The 19,666-nt window shown below is 45.5% G+C and overlaps 1 long non-coding RNA gene across 1 annotated transcript; it reads left to right on the top strand.

Annotated features, from left to right (window-relative positions):
* Window positions 1–6: 6 nt before the first annotated feature.
* On the top strand, window positions 7–17,203 carry LOC116408431. Its single transcript, XR_004220921.1, has 3 exons — window positions 7–819; window positions 5,653–5,750; window positions 16,132–17,203. It is a non-coding gene; the product is annotated as an uncharacterized LOC116408431 (long non-coding RNA).
* The last annotated feature ends 2,463 nt before the right edge of the window (window positions 17,204–19,666 follow it).

Raw genomic sequence — 19,666 nt, 5'->3', positions numbered from 1 at the left:
CTTCCCAGCGACGTCATGCCTTGCTCCGCCTCCGAGTGACGTCATTCCCTGCCCTGTTCTCCATCATTATTGTGGGCTACAGAAAAGAACGTCTTATTAACAAGAGTGTGCGTTTAAAACCTGAAGGCCCTAATGGGTGACTTCTCAACAGGGAGGAAAGCAAGGCGGATGCAGGATAAAAGATTCTGCAGCCCTCAGACAGGATTAAGGAAAGGCATGACGTGGCATAGGGGAAGACCCAGGGATACTATCGCAGGGATGAGTGAGGAGGATGAATGGGAAGCAGGGACCTGTAAGGAAAATTTAATAGATCACATGACTGGAACGGCAAGCAGGGAGGTGCAATAAGAAATTCTTAGCAATAAGGAGTTTTAGTTTTCTTAGGCAGATAACGGACCGGGTACATCAGAATGTAGCGCTCGGCCCCATGGGACACCACGTGTGTGTAGGTGGGAAGACAGCTGTGTGGCGGCTCTCCGCCAATCACATCGTGCCATTCGTGTTTTCATTCACCAATTGGATTCTGACCTTCGTGGTTCCTGTTTACATCTGATGTAAGAGACCTAATAGGCCCGGCGCTGGGATTGCTGATTGGTTGATTATCCAGCTCGGAACACGTTTTGTATTGGATGGCGATAACGTCAGCCCGAGGGAAGGGCGGCGCTACAGTCCCTGAAATGATTGGCGGCAGTGTGGGCGGCGCTACAGTCCCTGAAATGATTGGCGGCAGTGTGGGCGGCGCTACAGTCCCAGAAATGATTGGCAGTAGTGTGGGCGGAGCTACAGTCCCTGAAATGATTGGCGGTAGTGTGGCAGTGGGTACGTGGCCGGTTTTGAGTGTTCAATCTGCCGCCATTGAGTGACAGAGAAGGGGCGGGCTGTGGGTTGGTGCGTTGGCCTGTGTCAGGAGGGGAAAATTCCCACAGAACTGAAATATGTGACCTCATGAAGTTATTAAATGCACAGCCTTGAATAGGTTTAGCAAAAAGGTTATGGGCGGTGCTGTGTTTGTATAAGTATATAAAATAAGTATGCATTCCATCTCTGCAGCGGCTCTGCCCGGGCTCAGAATGGTGTTCAAGCTAAGCCCTGGCATTTCAACTACAGAGATCCAAACAGCCCCCAGCCCAGTAAATAGTGACTGTGCACTCAGATATATAGAAACATTGGGGTAACAGTCACCCTGCTATAGTTCCAGGGGTACCCAGGGCACAAATAAGCACTCACCCCAAATCCCCCCCTAACTGGCCTTCAGGCTGGGCCCCCTTAGCCCATAACAAGGTTACAGATATATAGAAACATTGGGGTAACAGTCACCCCGCTATAGTTCCAGGGGTACCCAGGGCACAAATAAGCACTCACCCCAAATCCCCCCTAACTGGCCTTCAGGCTGGGCCCCCTTAGCCCATAACAAGGTTACAGATATATAGAAACATTGGGGTAACAGTCACCCCGCTATAGTTCCAGGGGTACCCAGGGCACAAATAAGCACTCACCCCAAATCCCCCCCTAACTGGCCTTCAGGCTGGGCCCCCTTAGCCCATAACAAGGTTACAGATATATAGAAACATTGGGGTAACAGTCACCCCGCTATAGTTCCAGGGGTACCCAGGGCACAAATAAGCACTCACCCCAAATCCCCCCCTAACTGGCCTTCAGGCTGGGCCCCCTTAGCCCATAACAAGGTTACAGATATATAGAAACATTGGGGTAACAGTCACCCCGCTATAGTTCCAGGGTTACCCAGGGCACAAATAAGCACTCACCCCAAATCCCCCCCTAACTGGCCTTCAGGCTGGGCCCCCTTAGCCCATAACAAGGTTACAGATATATAGAAACATTGGGGTAACAGTCACCCCGCTATAGTTCCAGGGGTACCCAGGGCACAAATAAGCACTCACCCCAAATCTCCCCCTAACTGGCCTTCAGGCTGGGCCCCCTTAGCCCATAACAAGGTTACAGATATATAGAAACATTGGGGTAACAGTCCCCCTGCTATAGTTCCAGGGGTACCCAGGGCACAAATAAGCACTCACCCCAAATCCCCCCCTAACTGGCCTTCAGGCTGGGCCCCCTTAGCCCATAACAAGGTTACAGATATATAGAAACATTGGGGTAACAGTCACCCTGCTATAGTTCCAGGGGTACCCAGGGCACAAATAAGCACTCACCCCAAATCTCCCCCTAACTGGCCTTCAGGCTGGGCCCCCTTAGCCCATAACAAGGTTACAGATATATAGAAACATTGGGGTAACAGTCACCCTGCTATAGTTCCAGGGGTACCCAGGGCACAAATAAGCACTCACCCCAAATCTCCCCCTAACTGGCCTTCAGGCTGGGCCCCCGTAGCCCATAACAAGGTTACAGCTATATAGAAACATTGGGGTAACAGTCACCCTGCTATAGTTCCAGGGGTACCCAGGGCACAAATAAGCACTCACCCCAAATCTCCCCCTAACTGGCCTTCAGGCTGGGCCCCCTTAGCCCATAACAAGGTTACAGATATATAGAAACATTGGGGTAACAGTCACCCTGCTATAGTTCCTGGGGTACCCAGGGCACAAATAAGCACTCACCCCAAATCCCCCTAACTGGCCTTCAGGCTGGGCCCCCTTAGCCCATAACAAGGTTACAGATATATAGAAACATTGGGGTAACAGTCACCCTGCTATAGTTCCAGGGGTACCCAGGGCACAAATAAGCACTCACCCCAAATCTCCCCCTAACTGGCCTTCAGGCTGGGCCCCCGTAGCCCATAACAAGGTTACAGCTATATAGAAACATTGGGGTAACAGTCACCCTGCTATAGTTCCAGGGGTACCCAGGGCACAAATAAGCACTCACCCCAAATCCCCCCCTAACTGGCCTTCAGGCTGGGCCCCCTTAGCCCATAACAAGGTTACAGATATATAGAAACATTGGGGTAACAGTCACCCTGCTATAGTTCCAGGGGTACCCAGGGCACAAATAAGCACTCACCCCAAATCCCCCCCTAACTGGCCTTCAGGCTGGGCCCCCTTAGCCCATAACAAGGTTACAGATATATAGAAACATTGGGGTAACAGTCACCCTGCTATAGTTCCAGGGGTACCCAGGGCACAAATAAGCACTCACCCCAAATCTCCCCCTAACTGGCCTTCAGGCTGGGCCCCCTTAGCCCATAACAAGGTTACAGATATATAGAAACATTGGGGTAACAGTCACCCTGCTATAGTTCCAGGGGTACCCAGGGCACAAATAAGCACTCACCCCAAATCTCCCCCTAACTGGCCTTCAGGCTGGGCCCCCGTAGCCCATAACAAGGTTACAACTATATAGAAACATTGGGGTAACAGTCACCCTGCTATAGTTCCAGGGGTACCCAGGGCACAAATAAGCACTCACCCCAAATCTCCCCCTAACTGGCCTTCAGGCTGGGCCCCCTTAGCCCATAACAAGGTTACAGATATATAGAAACATTGGGGGTAACAGTCACCCTGCTATAGTTCCTGGGGTACCCAGGGCACAAATAAGCACTCACCCCAAATCCCCCTAACTGGCCTTCAGGCTGGGCCCCCTTAGCCATAACAAGGTTACAGATATATAGAAACATTGGGGTAACAGTCACCCTGCTATAGTTCCAGGGGTACCCAGGGCACAAATAAGCACTCACCCCAAATCTCCCCCTAACTGGCCTTCAGGCTGGGCCCCCGTAGCCCATAACAAGGTTACAGCTATATAGAAACATTGGGGTAACAGTCACCCTGCTATAGTTCCAGGGGTACCCAGGGCACAAATAAGCACTCACCCCAAATCTCCCCCTAACTGGCCTTCAGGCTGGGCCCCCTTAGCCCATAACAAGGTTACAGATATATAGAAACATTGGGGTAACAGTCACCCTGCTATAGTTCCTGGGTACCCAGGGCACAAATAAGCACTCACCCCAAATCCCCCTAACTGGCCTTCAGGCTGGGCCCCCTTAGCCCATAACAAGGTTACAGATATATAGAAACATTGGGGTAACAGTCACCCTGCTATAGTTCCAGGGGTACCCAGGGCACAAATAAGCACTCACCCCAAATCCCCCCCTAACTGGCCTTCAGGCTGGGCCCCTTTAGCCCATAACAAGGTTACAGATATATAGAAACATTGGGGTAACAGTCACCCTGCTATAGTTCCAGGGGTACCCAGGGCACAAATAAGCACTCACCCCAAATCCCCCCCTAACTGGCCTTCAGGCTGGGCCCCCTTAGCCCATAACAAGGTTACAGATATATAGAAACATTGGGGTAACAGTCACCCTGCTATAGTTCCAGGGGTACCCAGGGCACAAATAAACACTCATCCTAATTGATCTTTAGGCTTTTCCATTTCTAACAAAGATATGAGCTAAGCTGTTCTAACCGCACAGTATAAAATAAAATCAGTCTTTATTTGGTCACATTAAAATGGCACGTATACATCAAATGGACTTACGCTTAACGCGTTTCGTGACATCACGTCACTTCATCAGAAGCATGTGACGTGATGTCACGAAACGCGTTAAGCGTAAGTCCATTTGATGTATACGTGCCGTTTTAATGTGACCAAATAAAGACTGATTTTATTTTTTACCCCGTGGTGCTCCGCTTTTTCTGGACTTTTCTGCCTTTTGGGACCCTTGGTAGTTGGTCTGCGAGTAGCACACGTGGGTCTATGGCGGTAAGTGCTCCTGTGTTCATCTAACTTTTTTTGTGCTAACCGCACAGTATGGAAACCTTTGCCAGAACTGCATCACTGGTTAAGCAAAAGTTGTGGTACTAAAACATCCCACATCCCCTACCAAGCTAATAATGCTAGGGATGCTGGGAGTTGCCACTAAAAAACAACTGAAGGCAGCACATCTATTTATGCTCTGTATACATAGGGGCGGCTACAGGTTTCTGTGCTCCGAAACAGAGTGTAGTACAGGCATTGTCTGTCCTTAAATTGCAATATATTCAAGCTGACCAACTGCATTAAAGTCATCCCCAGTCTGGACAGTTCCCACACTCACTTTTATTGATTTATTAGGGAGTCTAGTGTTTAACATATTGATATGAATTAGCGCAGAGGATCTTTGTCTTTGTTTAGTTTAGTGGTCACAGATAGATTAGTTCAAGAAGGATTTGGATGCATATTTGGTAAGTGAGGAAATACAAGGTTATTCATATGAATACTCTTAATAGAATGTTTTTATTGGTTCAAATTCAGTTGTGGGGTGTTTTTATTCTTCTGTGGGAAACTGGAAATCAGCTAGAATTGGGATGGGAATTACTTGGGCAAAAGGTTGAACTTGGTGGAATTTTTTTAAACACAGAAACTGGCACATATTATATGCTCCCTATAACCTACAGTCTAAATTGGGGGGTAACTGAGCCTTAGGGTGGCCAGTGAAGACTCGGGTAGGAGTGCAGGTAAATTTTGAAGAGTTCCTTAGGTGAAATTTCTATTGAGAGTTTCATTCAGTTCACCTAAAAATAAAGTGTTGAAGATTGAAGTTATTTAAGAAAGGTTCCAAATCTTCTTTTTTTAATTTACTATGCTTTTTGTAATTATTTGTTTTTGTCTTCTAAAGCAGTAATTGCATTGACCAGTTGTAATTTGCATTGGGTATTATTACTGATCAGTTTCGTTGCTTTTACTTCTGTGCAGAACATTCCCATTCAAAGACATGCCTGGTAGGCATGGTCCGTGTTCCTAGCAACAAGACAGCAGTTTAAGTTCCAGACTGGAGACTCAAGGGAAAAAAGGTAAAAGAACAAGTGAAGGGGAAAATCAGAAGCAAAACAAACACAAATGTCCAGCAGTGAGAGCCCCAGCTTCAGGCATCTCAAAACAGCTGCAGAGATGTCCAAACTGTGTCCTTTCAGGTACCTTCAGCTGTTGGGGGGTTGCTGGGAATTGTAGTCTTATAACATCAGGGGGGACCTTGCCATGCAAATGGTTACCCTACAGAGAGACCACCAATGTATGCTTCCCTCTTGTGTGTGTGTAGTGAACTGGGCAATGATATGTGCATAGTAAGGATTGCTTTGATCCTCCCGAGGGGGCAAAGAGGCTGAATGGCTGGGGGTGATGTCATTCCTTAACTGAATGAAACTGAAGAGAGAGACGGGTTCTCATGTCTCTGCGGTGTCTCGATTCCTTTGTATAAAATGTATTGAAACCATCCGGTCACGTGCCGGCATTTCCTATTATCTCATTCCACACCATCTCTGGGGATGATTTATACTGAAGCATCTTTATGGCCTTCGCTTATCAATGATGTAATTTCAGCAGAGGATCTTCATTCAAGAAATGCCTGGAGGCAATAATGATTGGCGCCTACGAGCCAATGATCCTCTGCCGCTGGCTTCCTGCTGTTCGATCGGTGGCTTTGCTGAGATATTGCTGAGGTTTGTGCCGGGGAAGCGTCCTCAGCTGTTAAACACTGTGCGCTGCTGGCTGAGGAGTAACCTGATGCTAACCAGATTGTACTCCTTGTAAGTTCCTGTTTTAAGAGGACATATACCTTCATTTGATACATTGGTACTATTGATAGTATATAGTGAATCTGTCCCATTTCACTTTGCAAAAAAATTTGTGAATCTTTCCAAAGATCTGCAAAATAGCAAAAAATCTTGCGAAACAACGAAAATGATGCACGGCAAAACAATTCCACGCACAACAATTTCTTTTACCACACATCATTTTTTTTTTTTTTTAAATGGGCAACAATTTTTCGTCGTGCAGCGAATTTTTTCACTGCAAATTTTGACGCCTGATTTTTTAAACAATCTGCCAATGCCGAAACACGGAAGTTTTCAGTGAATCCATGCCTGCCGTATAATTTTGCCCATCGCTAAAGGTCCCCATACCCGGCCCGATAGTAGCTGCCGATATCGGTCCCTTGTACTGATTCGGCACTACCGTGTATGGGCACTACCGACGGGCCTGGCCAACCGATATCTGACCTGAAATCGGCCAGATCTCGATGGGGCAGATTAGAAAATCTAGTTGGATCTTTCTGTTCTACTTTAGTTTAGAAAAGCAGATAGAGCCGAGGTAATGAACCACACTAGGAACATTCTGCTTCATCTTCACTCAAAACCAGAAGTGGAGTCGCGGAGCTTCAGGGGGCTAGAGCAGCAGCATGAAGACTCTAACACTGCGGGCATCGGAAAATCAGAAGAACCAGGGGCAGACAGGAACATGGGGCAGAGCAGGTGGCCAACCGGACCAATGAGCTGGTACTCGATGTACTGGGAAGGCAGCTATAGAATAAAATCACTACCCAGATGGAGGCAGGTACTCTAAACAACCCACTGAAATTTCCAGTTAGCCTTCTGTTCCCATAGGGGGGAGCAAGCAATGATAGGTCCATGCCAAAAGGTAGCTTATAGCCCTGGAAGTAAGGTATACCCAGAGTTTCTGTGTCCCCCAAGGAGATTTCAAAGTAATGCTAAAACATGCACTTTGCTCCTTTCAGCCTGGACACTGACGGGAACTCTTGACTAGGGATGGCCGAAAAAATTCACAGCGCGACAATAAACTTGGGTGTGTGGTTGTGTGTGTGGTTGTGACACACACGTTGCTTTCTCTGACACACAAGTTTTACATGCTCGCTGTTTTTCTTATGCACTCATCAAAGGAATGAAAAAAAAATAAATTTCGCCCAGCCCTACTCCTGACTTCTAAAAGCATTTTATTTGCCAAGAACACCTTCACTGTGGAATTTAGCTCGGGAAATGTATTTTTTTAATCAAACTATATTTATTTTCAAACAGAGAAATAAAAATACAAACATTTGAAATGACGATATGCCGTGGAGCAAAGGATTTGTCCAGGTTGTGTCAGTTTCTTACAGGAAATTTAATTCTCTTTGGAAGTTGAATATGTTAATTGGAGGGCAGTTTTTGACTAGAAATCTCCTTTAAATAGTATGTTATCTGAGAGTTTGACCTGTGCTCTATACAAACCTTTGATGCACCTAGGGTTGCCACCTTTTTTGTCACTGTTATACCAGCCTTTGGGTCAAGGAAGCAGGTGGGGGCATTGCAGAGGGTGGGAAAATGGGTGGAGTATAGGCGGGCCTGGCCTTAAAGGAGAATGCAAGTCAAAATGTAAAAAGCATACTGCCCAATAGTCCTCCTATTGTTTAGTAAAAATGCCACACTTTTGGCTCACCTAATCATATATTTACTCACTCACACTTACTGCACATTTTCTAGAACAGGCAGCCATCTCTAAAAAGGTATTCTCTCTTCCTTTCCCTCCTTGCTTCATACTGCACATGTGTTTCATTCCCTCCCCCCCCTCCCCTCTGCCAGATCTGCTTCTGATTGGCTGGTGGGCATGTGTAGCTCAGAACAGCAGACAGGATCAAGTTACACACATGCTCAGAGAATAGGAAGGCTGCCGCTGGCACCTACAGGAAGGGGAGAGAGATTTCAGTGATGTCACTGTAGGCTTCACACTGCTGTAGGCTGCCAGCACCATATCTCAGAGAAGCAAGCAGGGATCTGGGAATTTAGATATGCAGTAAGTACTTAAAAAGAATGCCTTTAGACTTACTTTTAATTTATATTAACCTTTCATTGTCCTTTAAAGGGAAGGAATCGTAAAAACTAAGTAAGCTTTATCAGAAAGGTCTATGTAAATACAGCCATAAGCACTCACAGAACTGCTCAGTGAAAATAAACTCCTTCTATTCTGTATACATGATCTTCTGTGTCACAATTCCTACTCTCAGAAAAATCCCTCAGGGCATGGCATAAGCCTGCTCAGTTTGCTCCTAACTCCCCCTCCCATCTCCTCCTCCCCCTCCCAACTCACCTCTCTCCCTCTCCCCTCTTTGCTGTGTAATCTGAACTTAGAGCTGTTCCAGGAGCCGTGTGCAGGCAGGGAAGTGAAGTCAGACCAAGCTAAAATGGCAGCTGCTATCTTAAACAAACAGAGTATCGTAAAGCTTTCTGCAGAATAATTATAGTGTTCTAATGGTGCCCATACACGTAAAGATCCGCAAGCCTGGTGAGGTCGCCAAGCGAGTGGATCTTCTCCCGATATCCCCACCCACGGGTGGGCGATATCGGGGGAATTTAGTCTAATTCGGTTGTTTGACCCTGGGGCCAAAAGATCAAATTATAACGAGTGCAGTGGACGCAGTCAGTTTGGGGACTGCATCAACGAGCCGATGCGGTCCCCGATCTGACTGAATTTTTTAACCTGCCCGATCGATATCTGGCCAATTTCAGTCCAGATATCAGTCGGGCAGGCCAGTCGTTTGTTCCCTTACATGGGCCGATAAACTGCCGAATCTGTCTAAGGGACCGATATCGGCAGCTACAATCGGCCTGTGTATGGCCACTGTAACTTGCACTATTGTGGCTAATCTATTGGCAATAAAATGCCCAAATGCTTTTCCTTCTCCTTTAAAAGGAGTAATCCATCAGCGGAGAGGGTCAGGGAGGGGAGAGATTCATAGGGTATTAAAAATTACTACATTGCAAGTAAATAAGTACTGGCCGGTTGGTAACCCTAGATGCACCATGCACACCTACCTGACTGATAAACTAACCATTATTCAAAGTACATATATACTGGTTGGGAGCACTGACAGCCATTTTTTCCAAATTGAATGCTTTATAGGCCCCAAATGAAAAAAAGCTGTGATTTCTCTGAAAATATTTTAATTTTATTAACATTATTGATCTCTTCTATCAATGGCAGCAGCAGGAAGCATTCAGTGTCTCATAAAGATGTGATTCATCCACTGCCGTCAGGGAACCCCCCCCCCCTGTGGGACTCGGACTTGCAGCTTCTCTCTATAATAAATGCACAAGTTGGACACAGTCCATAGTTTCTTCAAAGCATATAGGCAACCTGTATGGAGGAATGTGTTGGCCATAGTATGGCATAGTGTTTGCCAGGTAGCTGACTCGTGGCCTTGTATCTGTTAGGCAGGTTATCATTTTGGCTCCATATGGCTGATTCAAGCAGGAGTGACCAAGCTGGCAGTCAGTGTTACTGTCTGTAGGCAATGTACAGTACGACAGTGCCCACCATCCCTGCACAGAATGCTACTAAATCTGTCAAATCTGTTTTTCTAAAGAAGTATTTGGCTGCGTGGAATTCCTGGCCTTGCCCTGCGCTGCCTCTTGCAGCTGAATAAACAGCTTTATCAGACCGGCAATACTACCATTTATTTTGCACTTTGTTAATAATTAACTGTTATCAGTAAGTAGGTGTTGGTAATTGCTGCTGTGTCAGTTCAGTGAGGAGAGGAACATTCTAGAAGCACAATATCAGATATACATACAGGAATTCCTGTACAACGAGTCAGACACAACATAATACTCCTAATGGAGCTGATGCAAAAACAGACCCATTTGATCCACCTTGTCAGCACACCTAAGGGCGAAGACACACGGAGCTACTAGTAGCAGCTACAAATATAGACAATGCTGATCATTTACTGATAACTGTTTCTACATGTGTTATAGCAGAGGCAATTGTCAATATTATCTATGGCAGGGGATTTTCTGGCATTTAAGGGCTCTGGCACACGGGGGAGATTAGTCGCCCGCGAACAGGGAGTTTTATCGCGGGCGACTAATCTCCCCCATGTGCCAGAGCCCTAAGAGCTGTAACAAGTAGCTCCGTGTGTCTTCGACCTAATGCTTTGAGGGCAAACTCACCCTAGGACCCACCAACCACTAGTGAGTCCTTGCTCCCCAATTTACACCATGCAGATTCTTCTACAAAATCTAGCCAGCCCAGATCCTTCTGCTTATCTGTGGTGATAAATTTGGCATCTGTCTATGCCTGACCCCATCATTAATGAACTCTTTCCTCTTTCTTGTGTGGTTTTCTTCTTCCAGAACCTGAAAAATATCATCCACTTCAACCTGGATCCACCAGAGAATTTCTCTGTGTCCTGCCAGGCAGGTCCGTCTAAACAGTCCCTATGTGCATAGCACTTTATCTTTGTAAATGCAATAACCTAACTAATAGTGCTCAGATGGGTATTAGTACAGCTGATGAGCGTGATATCACTGGCCGAAAGCAGGTAGGTGCCTGATTGAAGACTATCGATCCCCTGTAGGGTATGACCCGTGTGTGTCAGTAGAAGGGGGGCGACATGCTGTGATATTGCCGTCACATCCATTTTAATTGCTCATTTATCATAGCGAGACCCCAGTGAATCATCAGGCTGAGCTCATACCCCAGCTGGGCTCACACACACAGTGGCAGCTCTATGTTTATAATTATAAAGCCGTTATAAGGCCTTGGCGTAATTAATGCCATACCTGCAACACATCATTTCCAGATCAATTGCTGAAATGTTCTGAATGATTATGTGTGCAGTCTGTGTGTTCAGTGTATACACTCAATAATTGCACAGGGCAATGGAATATGTAGGCACTTTATAATCACATACCTCCCAACATTTGAAAATGAGAAAGCAGGACAAAATACTTTGGTGCACGCAGCACAGTGAAATTTTTTGTGCCCACACCCCCAGATGTCCCGCTGTCCCAGATACTTACTCAAATGTCCTGCTGTGCCTTTAATTGTACCGCTCATCTTTGGATCTTCTCAGCTTCCTTTAGGTTTTCCCATGTCTTCTCATGGATCTTCCTGGCTTCTTCCTGCATGTGTGTATTCAGCTCTTTCCAACACCTTTAGGCGCTTCGGGTCATCTTAGTTTTTTGGGGGGGGTTTTTGTCGTGAGTGCTGGTTCTGCTCAGGTTGTGGGTCACAAAAGTTGCGCTGGTGCTGCTGTGCCTTTATCTGCTACTCTACAAGCTCTACTTACTGCTACATTTTTTAAAAAAAAACAAGCTTGGTGATTCCTTGACTGTAAAAAGATTGATTATTATTATTATTATTATTATTAATAAACACTCTTGTTGCAGTCAGGGACTCACCAAGCTTGGTTTTTTTTAAAAATGGAGCAGCAAGTAGAGATTGTAGAGTAGCAGATAAAGGCACAGCAGCACCTGCGCAACTTTGCTATTAGCTATTGGCTCTAGAGTGTGGTATTAGCTTTAACATGAATACTATCGTCAGTACACGGAGCAATAAAAGTATGTTTAATATTATAGATTTACTCCTAATAAATGTGCAACTATAGACTACGAAGTCTGGGATCAAACGTGTTAACGAACTCAGACTTTATTGTATAACGTACTGTGATTATATAGTGCAGGTAATTATTAGCTTAGTTATAATAACAAAGTAAAAGAAGTATTTAAGAGAAACATCATTCAACTAATGGTGCCCCCCTAGGTGCCACCCAATCCGCTCTTCCCATGTATAAATATAATAAGTTCCGGTCTGGTTATATGATATTATAGGATTGTCCTAGGTGTCTAATAAGGTGCCTCCTTTTTTGAAGAGTCAACTTGGCCTTCGAATGTCCCCGCAGACCTCATTTATTTCCATCTTTAGAGTAATCAAGCTTTTGCTTTTTATTAATTAGTCAATTTAGTGTTTTCGGTGGAGCGGAGGGTTTGGCCCATTCCTAGCGGGGCAATGTACTGGGCCAAGGGAGCCCATATTGTTTGGAACTGTTTTTATCTGTCGGTCAATATACTAATAAGCTTTTAATTTATTACAATCCAGTTCTTTTTTATTCTTGAGTTGTGGATTGATAGAATTGGGGACTTCCAGGATTTTGCTATAGTAAGTTTGGCTGCTAGTATAACGTGGGCAATAAGAGATTAAATATATTTATTTATGTTCGAGATTGGGAGTCCCAACACTGCTTGCTACGGATATTAAGGCCTGTGATTGAGTACATCATGTCGTAAAACTAAGGACCAGTGTTGTCTAACTCTAGGGCATTGCCAGTGTGGTATTCGCTTATAAGCATTATTCTTTGATATTTTTGGTAAGGTTAAGTAAGTTTTTGCGTGACGCAACCGGCCCCCTTTCATGGGTCCCGGCACAATTGTACCCCCCCCCCCAATGGCGGCCCTGGCACTGGGATTCAGAATAATGAAGAGAGACGGAAAATATTTATATTCTTTTCTTCTGTGTATACAATAGAGGATCCAGAGTTCCAAGGCACACCAAATAGCTGCCCGTCCTATTTTTTTGGTATTTGCTTTACACCTGTGGCGGTGGTGTTGGGTGTTAGGCATTACATTGTGCCTCGTATGAGCAATCATAATCCTATTATTGTTGTCATTTTTTCTCCTTTGCACCATATGGGAGTGCCTAGGGGCGGATATTTTCGGCAAGCAGAAAAACGCCGAAAATTCCACCCTACGCCTCCTACTTGTGCCTGCACCCGAATGAATGGAATACGCTCGGGTGCAGGCATATGTAGCCGAAATATGCATAAAAGTAAAGTCTTGCATTTTTATGCATATATCGGCTACATGTGCCTGCACCCGAGCGTATTCCATTCATTCGGGTGCAGGCACATGTAGGAGGCGTAGGGTGGAATTTTCAGCAAGCTTGCCGAAAATATCTGCCCTACGCCTCATCTGGCATTAGCCTAACATGATGGAGGAGCTTTCCCTACCTAAGATTGATACAGGTGCATCTGACCGATACCATCGATAGAATCCTACAAGCTACATTAGAAGAATGGAATCTTCTACAACGGACGATAAGGTGAGAAAACTGTCTCTTTTACAGAGGAAAGAAGATCATATTAGTTGATATATTAGCACTCTTGGTGAATATGTTAAAACAAAAAGAATCTCTTGTTGATAGGGATGGGCAATAAATTCCCCGGCAAAAAAATGTTGCCATGTGACAATAAAATTCGCCATGCGTCAATTTGTTTGAAGTTCAACCACAGAGCAGTTCTCAAGTTAGACGCCTGACACAAGACAGCACCTTGAGGAGATCACCATCTACATCAACCGGGCAAAAAGCTACCGGCATTTTCCAGCAGCGATGAGACAGTTCCTCTACCCAAACTTCCTCCACATTGACATTTTTAGACAGGACTGCAAGGAGGGGAAACACAAGATGGAACCCCCACTCCAAGGGACCAATAACCAACATGGACACTCACAAACAGTAAATAACCTTGTAGTGAACCTTTCCTCCTATGAATTAACACATAAAGAGCTGTCATTGTTAAATAAGGGTCTTGGTTCTATCCCATAATGCTGATTTTGTATCCCTGGAAATCTCGTTTCAGAAAGTTCTTAAGTTGAAGTTTCATGGGTAGGTCTGTGTATCCGAGGGAAGCACCCAGGCAATTAAATACACCTGGTCACTATGAATTAATCTCAGCAGATCCCACACAGGAGATTGAGAGTCTCAGGTATAGGGTCAGTTTTGGAACCCCTATATAAATTTGTTGATGGCTTTTTTGCAACCTTTGGTCCTTAAGATCAACACATTCCTTAAAGACACATCAGATCTATAATGTAGAATGGAAACCTTTACCAACTTGTGTGTCCACAGCCAGAGCCTCTATACTTCAATTGCACAAGATGAAGGTATTTAATATGTGGAAGAGGCTTTGCTGGATATGGATATACCGCACCAACTTGTTTAGTTTTAGGTTGATTGCCTCCCTACTCCATAAAAATTAATTCCGTTTCTTGGGACAGTTTTATTGGCAACGCCAAGGTACGTCGATGGACGCGGCCGTTGCCCATGTTTTGCAAATCATTTTCTAAATGTACTGGAGAAGAAGTTCTTCTTGGATAGTCCATAAAGGAAGTATTTGACAAGGTACTTTGGATATGTGGATGACAATTTGGTTTTATGGGAAGGACGACTTAATCTGTTTCATGAGATACCTGAACTTACATACTGTGTATGGAAAATGAATGGGAAAACACATAACAGTGTCTCTGCTGCCATCTTGTGGTTGCTTTTCAGTATGATATAATATCTATAGTTAAGAGCTTTTATGATATACTGTAGATTCAAAGGATTGGCAAGTTGGTGGGGCTATACCAACACTAAATACAACCTTGTGCACTTTAAGTTTAAGTTTAAGGCCCCCAGAGCCTGTAGTAGGAATCCCTACACTTCAGCAGAGAGAAGATCTATAGGAAGAAATACTGCGCTGTAAACATTAACTGGCATCATTTTCTACTAAGATTGTGAGAATATATTTAGTATACTATGACCTGAATGAATGAAAACCTTTCTATATTAGGCAGGGTCTGTCTGATTTGGAAGCTATAAAAGACTCTGCCATACTTTGAAGGATAAAATCTCAAGCTGATACAGCTTTGGCATTGACCCCGTATGGATCATTACGTAGCAATTCAGACAGCAGTCAGTACAGTAGAACTGGGGACATTATAACTCCCTGCACAGACCCATACAAACCAAACAGGCTGACACTCCTCTCAATGAGACTGGCATCCATGCCTTGTGTCTTACTGCCCACCGCATACAGAAATGCCCAGCAGAGAGGCCTCCTAGCAAGTACAACTATAGGCAATATATTTAGCGCCCTATTTGTACCAAAGCTCAGGGTTAGCAGCCAGCTCTGTGGGGGGGTGGGGGTCTTATACTAAGCAATTCACTACGTAACTTTTTTCACATATAGGGAGATAGAACCCCAGAGCTTACAATTTATGGTTGGTCCCTGAGGAGCTGAGTGGTTTAAGGGGATACAACTAATAACTAAATGCAATTTAATGGGCTGTACTGATTGCTAAGTGACTGCTATGATATTAAATGCAATCAGTGCAGCCCCCTCGGGCTACATTTTGTAGTTGTGTGCCAAACTGCTGCATGATCTGTGATAAAGTCAGAAAAGAAATAAAATATATACAGTGAGCTCTTTCAGAATTCAAATGAATGTCCTATTTTTTAGTCATTTATATTAAAGTAGCGGCTAAATGGGGCGTTAGGCTCATTGGCCTAATGAGTGAACTCAACATACAGGAATTGTTTCCAAAGCAATGGCCCTCTGTATATGGCTCTTTCTCTGCCCTGGGGGTCTGACGGCCAGACAGAAGGAAGTGCAGTCAGGGAGGGGCCATACAGGAGCTCTAAAGGGGCAATTCAGCATCTTAAATCTACCAGTGTATGGCCATCTTAAGTACAGCAATGAGATTGGGAGCCATGGGTCGCCATGCTGGGTTAGGGGGGAAGGCATCAATCCCAGTATAAGTGCAAATCTACACTGTAACCTCTCATAATGTGTTTTCCTTATAGGTCTCTTCTGAGGGAGAATAAGACAAAAGAGAAAACCTGAAAATGAAAAAAACAGAAAATACTGGAGCTCTTCTTGTGACTGTTCCATCTACAATGAGGAGCAATGTGACCCCAGTTGGCTGCACTAGCAGCTAGGGCCATACCCAGAAATGCTGCCCAGTGCTGCTCTATACCAGCTGCCAACTACATCCCATTCCTCCAACCTCCAGCTGCCAACTACATCCCATTCCTCCAACCTCCAGCTACCACCTACATTCCATTCTTCCAACCTCCAGCTGCCACCCACGTCCCATTGCTTCAACCTTCAGTTGCCATCTAGGTCCCATTCCTCCAACCTCTAGCTGCCACCTACGTCCAATTCCTCCAAACTCTAGCTGGCACCTAGGTCCCATCCCTCTTGCTTTCTCTTGGTACTGATGCCTCCCTCACTCAAGAGGCTTCCTGGGTATAAACTCTGTATTATTAGTGATCATATAATCCAGGGGGGGAGACTCTATACTGTAGAATATGTTGTGCCCGTACCAGTTGAATGGGTGTAGTTGAAAAACAGCTGAGGGACTGTTGACTGGATGGGCCTTTGTAAATTACGGTGCACCCCTAAAGTCTGTTTTGCCCTGGGTTTATTTTCTAATAAATACAGCCCTGATTATGAATGAGTTAGAAGTACCCTGGCTCAGAAGCCACTACAGTAACCCCAGCGCTGTTATGCTACAGCCACTAGGTGTCAGTGTGGCACTGGGCAGAGAAAGTCACCTCTGCCATGTAAGCAATGGGTACAAACAGATTTGTGGGGCTCATTCTGTGAATCCCAGTTCCAATGGGAACCCGTAGCTACTTGGCCTGTCCCATTTGTATTACTGTGACAGTTTCTCCCACTTTCCCTGCACAGAGTTGCCAAATGTCCCCTAGAGAGATTTCTCTGAATATCCCTCCCTCGTCTGCACAACTAAGGGCCAACACTGCTGTCCTGTGAGTGTTGTGGCTTCTACACTGCCATTTAACTTTTTACTTTTCTTTCTCTCTGTATAACTAATTTTGTATTTAAGGGGAAGTAAAGTTAAATAACACAAAATCTTGCCTAACATTACATCTCCCCGTGCCCCCTAAAAGGCTACTTTCTCAGCACTAAAAAAAAAAAAGCTTTTAGAAGCTATGCTATGGCAGTCTTGGACAGTAGAGTTACCTTTGCCTTAGTGCCTACATTTCCCAGGGTGCCACAGCCATGTGACCTGTGCTCTGATAAACTTCAGTCACACTTTACTGCTGCGCTGCAAGTTGGAGTGATATCCCCCCCCCCCAGCAGCCGATCAGCAGAACAATGGGAAGGGAGCAAGATAGCAGCTCCCAGTAGGTATCAGAATAGCACTCAATAGTAAGAAATCCAAGTCCGGCTTGGGACTCTTCCAGTTACATGGGAGTAGGAGAAACAATAGGTTAGCTGAAAGCAGTTCTAATGTGTAGCGCTGGCTGAAAGCTCAGACTCAGGCACAAGGCACTGAGATGGCGCCTACACACCAATATTACAGCTACAAATACATTTGTTGGTTCAAGGATAACATTTTTAATGGCAGAGGGAATTATTTGCTATGTAAACAGTGTAATTTAGAAATAAAATGTATCCCCAAGCACACTGGGCACCTTTGCAAAAGTTAAAATTCAGCCCCTTTAAAGACTGGACCACAAGGGGGCAGCAACATGGCAGCTCCCACTCAGCCACACATGATGTGTATTAATAACCAATGTCAATAAGTTTTACTAAACATTATTATGAAAATGAAGTGACCCTGACTTCCTGTGTTTCAGGGATATTTATATACCCTATGTTGCTCTTAAAAAAACACTTACACCAAGCAGGCAGAAGTGCAGGGAAAGGAAGGGATGTTTCATCATTTTGTGCCTTTTCTAAGGAACACAGATAAAAATAAGCAAATTATTTTGCCCCTGTGCATTTAATAACCCCACCGGTAGGACCCTGGGATCCTGCACTCATGGGTCAGGCAGCGGGTGTGTAGAAATACAGTGGATATTGCTGCTGAAGCCACTAAACATAGAAGGACTAATCCCTTTCACGTGAATGGGAAATACCCCAATAGCGGTGCTCTAGGGTGTTCCCCATCCAACTGAATGGTACGGCCTTTGTGCATTGCTCTACTTGTGGAAATATAGTATTGCCAACCCCCTGTGCGCCCCCAGCCTAAGCATTATAGCGAGTGGGGTAAAAACAGAGAACTTTACTGCACTTTTTAGGTTTGTGTAAAAAACTAAAAATCAGGTTAGCTGTGAGATGCAGGGGGATACGGATTAGCAAACCCTCAGTTAAATAGAAATAAATGATATAATGGATGGATCCCCTTGCCGACTGTCACTATAATGAGCAGGGTGGCACGAGAGGGCAATAGGTTTGCAGCTGCACCGCTGTGGGTACTGTATGTGTCACCCTGTGTGCCTCTTTATATCCCCCCTGCTCTCCCTATTATTACTGTATAGTTGGAAACAGGTAGGTGCTACTTTCTACTAAATATATAACAATGTTATTCCTCTCTGTTACGTCTATTTGTAGCATGGAAGCAAAATGCACTTACACCAAAGCAAAGTCTGCCCAAAACTAATGGTCTGTAGTACAGGTATCGGACCCCTTATCTAGAAACCCATTATCCAGAAAGTTCCGAATTACGGAAAGGCCATCTCCTATAGACTCCTTTAAAAGCAAATAATTCAAATTTTTTTCCCGAACGATCGTAATCGGCGGGAAAACCTTTCTGGCTTTGAACCTTCAGTGCATGATTTAGGAAGTCTCCCATAGGGCTCAATGGCACTCTGCAGCTCCAACCCGGCCCAAGGAAAGTCTCCCATAGGGCTCAATGGCACTCTGCAGCTCCAACCTGGCACAAGGAAAGTCTCCCATAGGGCTCAATGGCACTCTGCAGCTCCAACCCGGCCCAAGGAAAGTCTCCCATAGGGCTCAATGGCACTCTGCAGCTCCAACCCGGCCCAAGGAAAGCCTCCCATAGGGCTCAATGGCACTCTGCAGCTCCAACCCGGCCCGAGGAAAGTCTCCCATAGGGCTCAATGGCACTCTGCAGCTCCAACCCGGCCCAAGGAAAGTCTCCCATAGGGCTCAATGGCACTCTGCAGCTCCAACCCGGCCCAAGGAAAGTCTCCCATAGGGCTCAATGGCACTCTGCAGCTCCAACCCAGCCCAAGGAAAGCCTCCCATAGGGCTCAATGGCACTCTGCAGCTCCAACCCGGCCCAAGGAAAGTCTCCCATAGGGCTCAATGGCACTCTGCAGCTCCAACCCGGCCCAAGGAAAGCCTCCCATAGGGCTCAATGGCACTCTGCAGCTCCAACCCGGCCCAAGGAAAGTCTCCCATAGGGCTCAATGGCACTCTGCAGCTCCAACCCGGCCCAAGGAAAGTCTCCCATAGGGCTCAATGGCACTCTGCAGCTCCAACCTGGCCCAAGGAAAGTCTCCCATAGGGCTCAATGGCACTCTGCAGCCCCAACCCGGCCCAAGGAAAGTCTGTCATAGGGCT

This window comes from Xenopus tropicalis, chromosome 1, assembly GCF_000004195.4.
Source record: "Xenopus tropicalis strain Nigerian chromosome 1, UCB_Xtro_10.0, whole genome shotgun sequence".
Classification (NCBI taxonomy): domain Eukaryota; kingdom Metazoa; phylum Chordata; class Amphibia; order Anura; family Pipidae; genus Xenopus; species Xenopus tropicalis.
The sequence above is the reverse complement of the archived record's forward strand: the minus strand, read 5'-3'. Positions and strand labels throughout refer to the sequence as shown.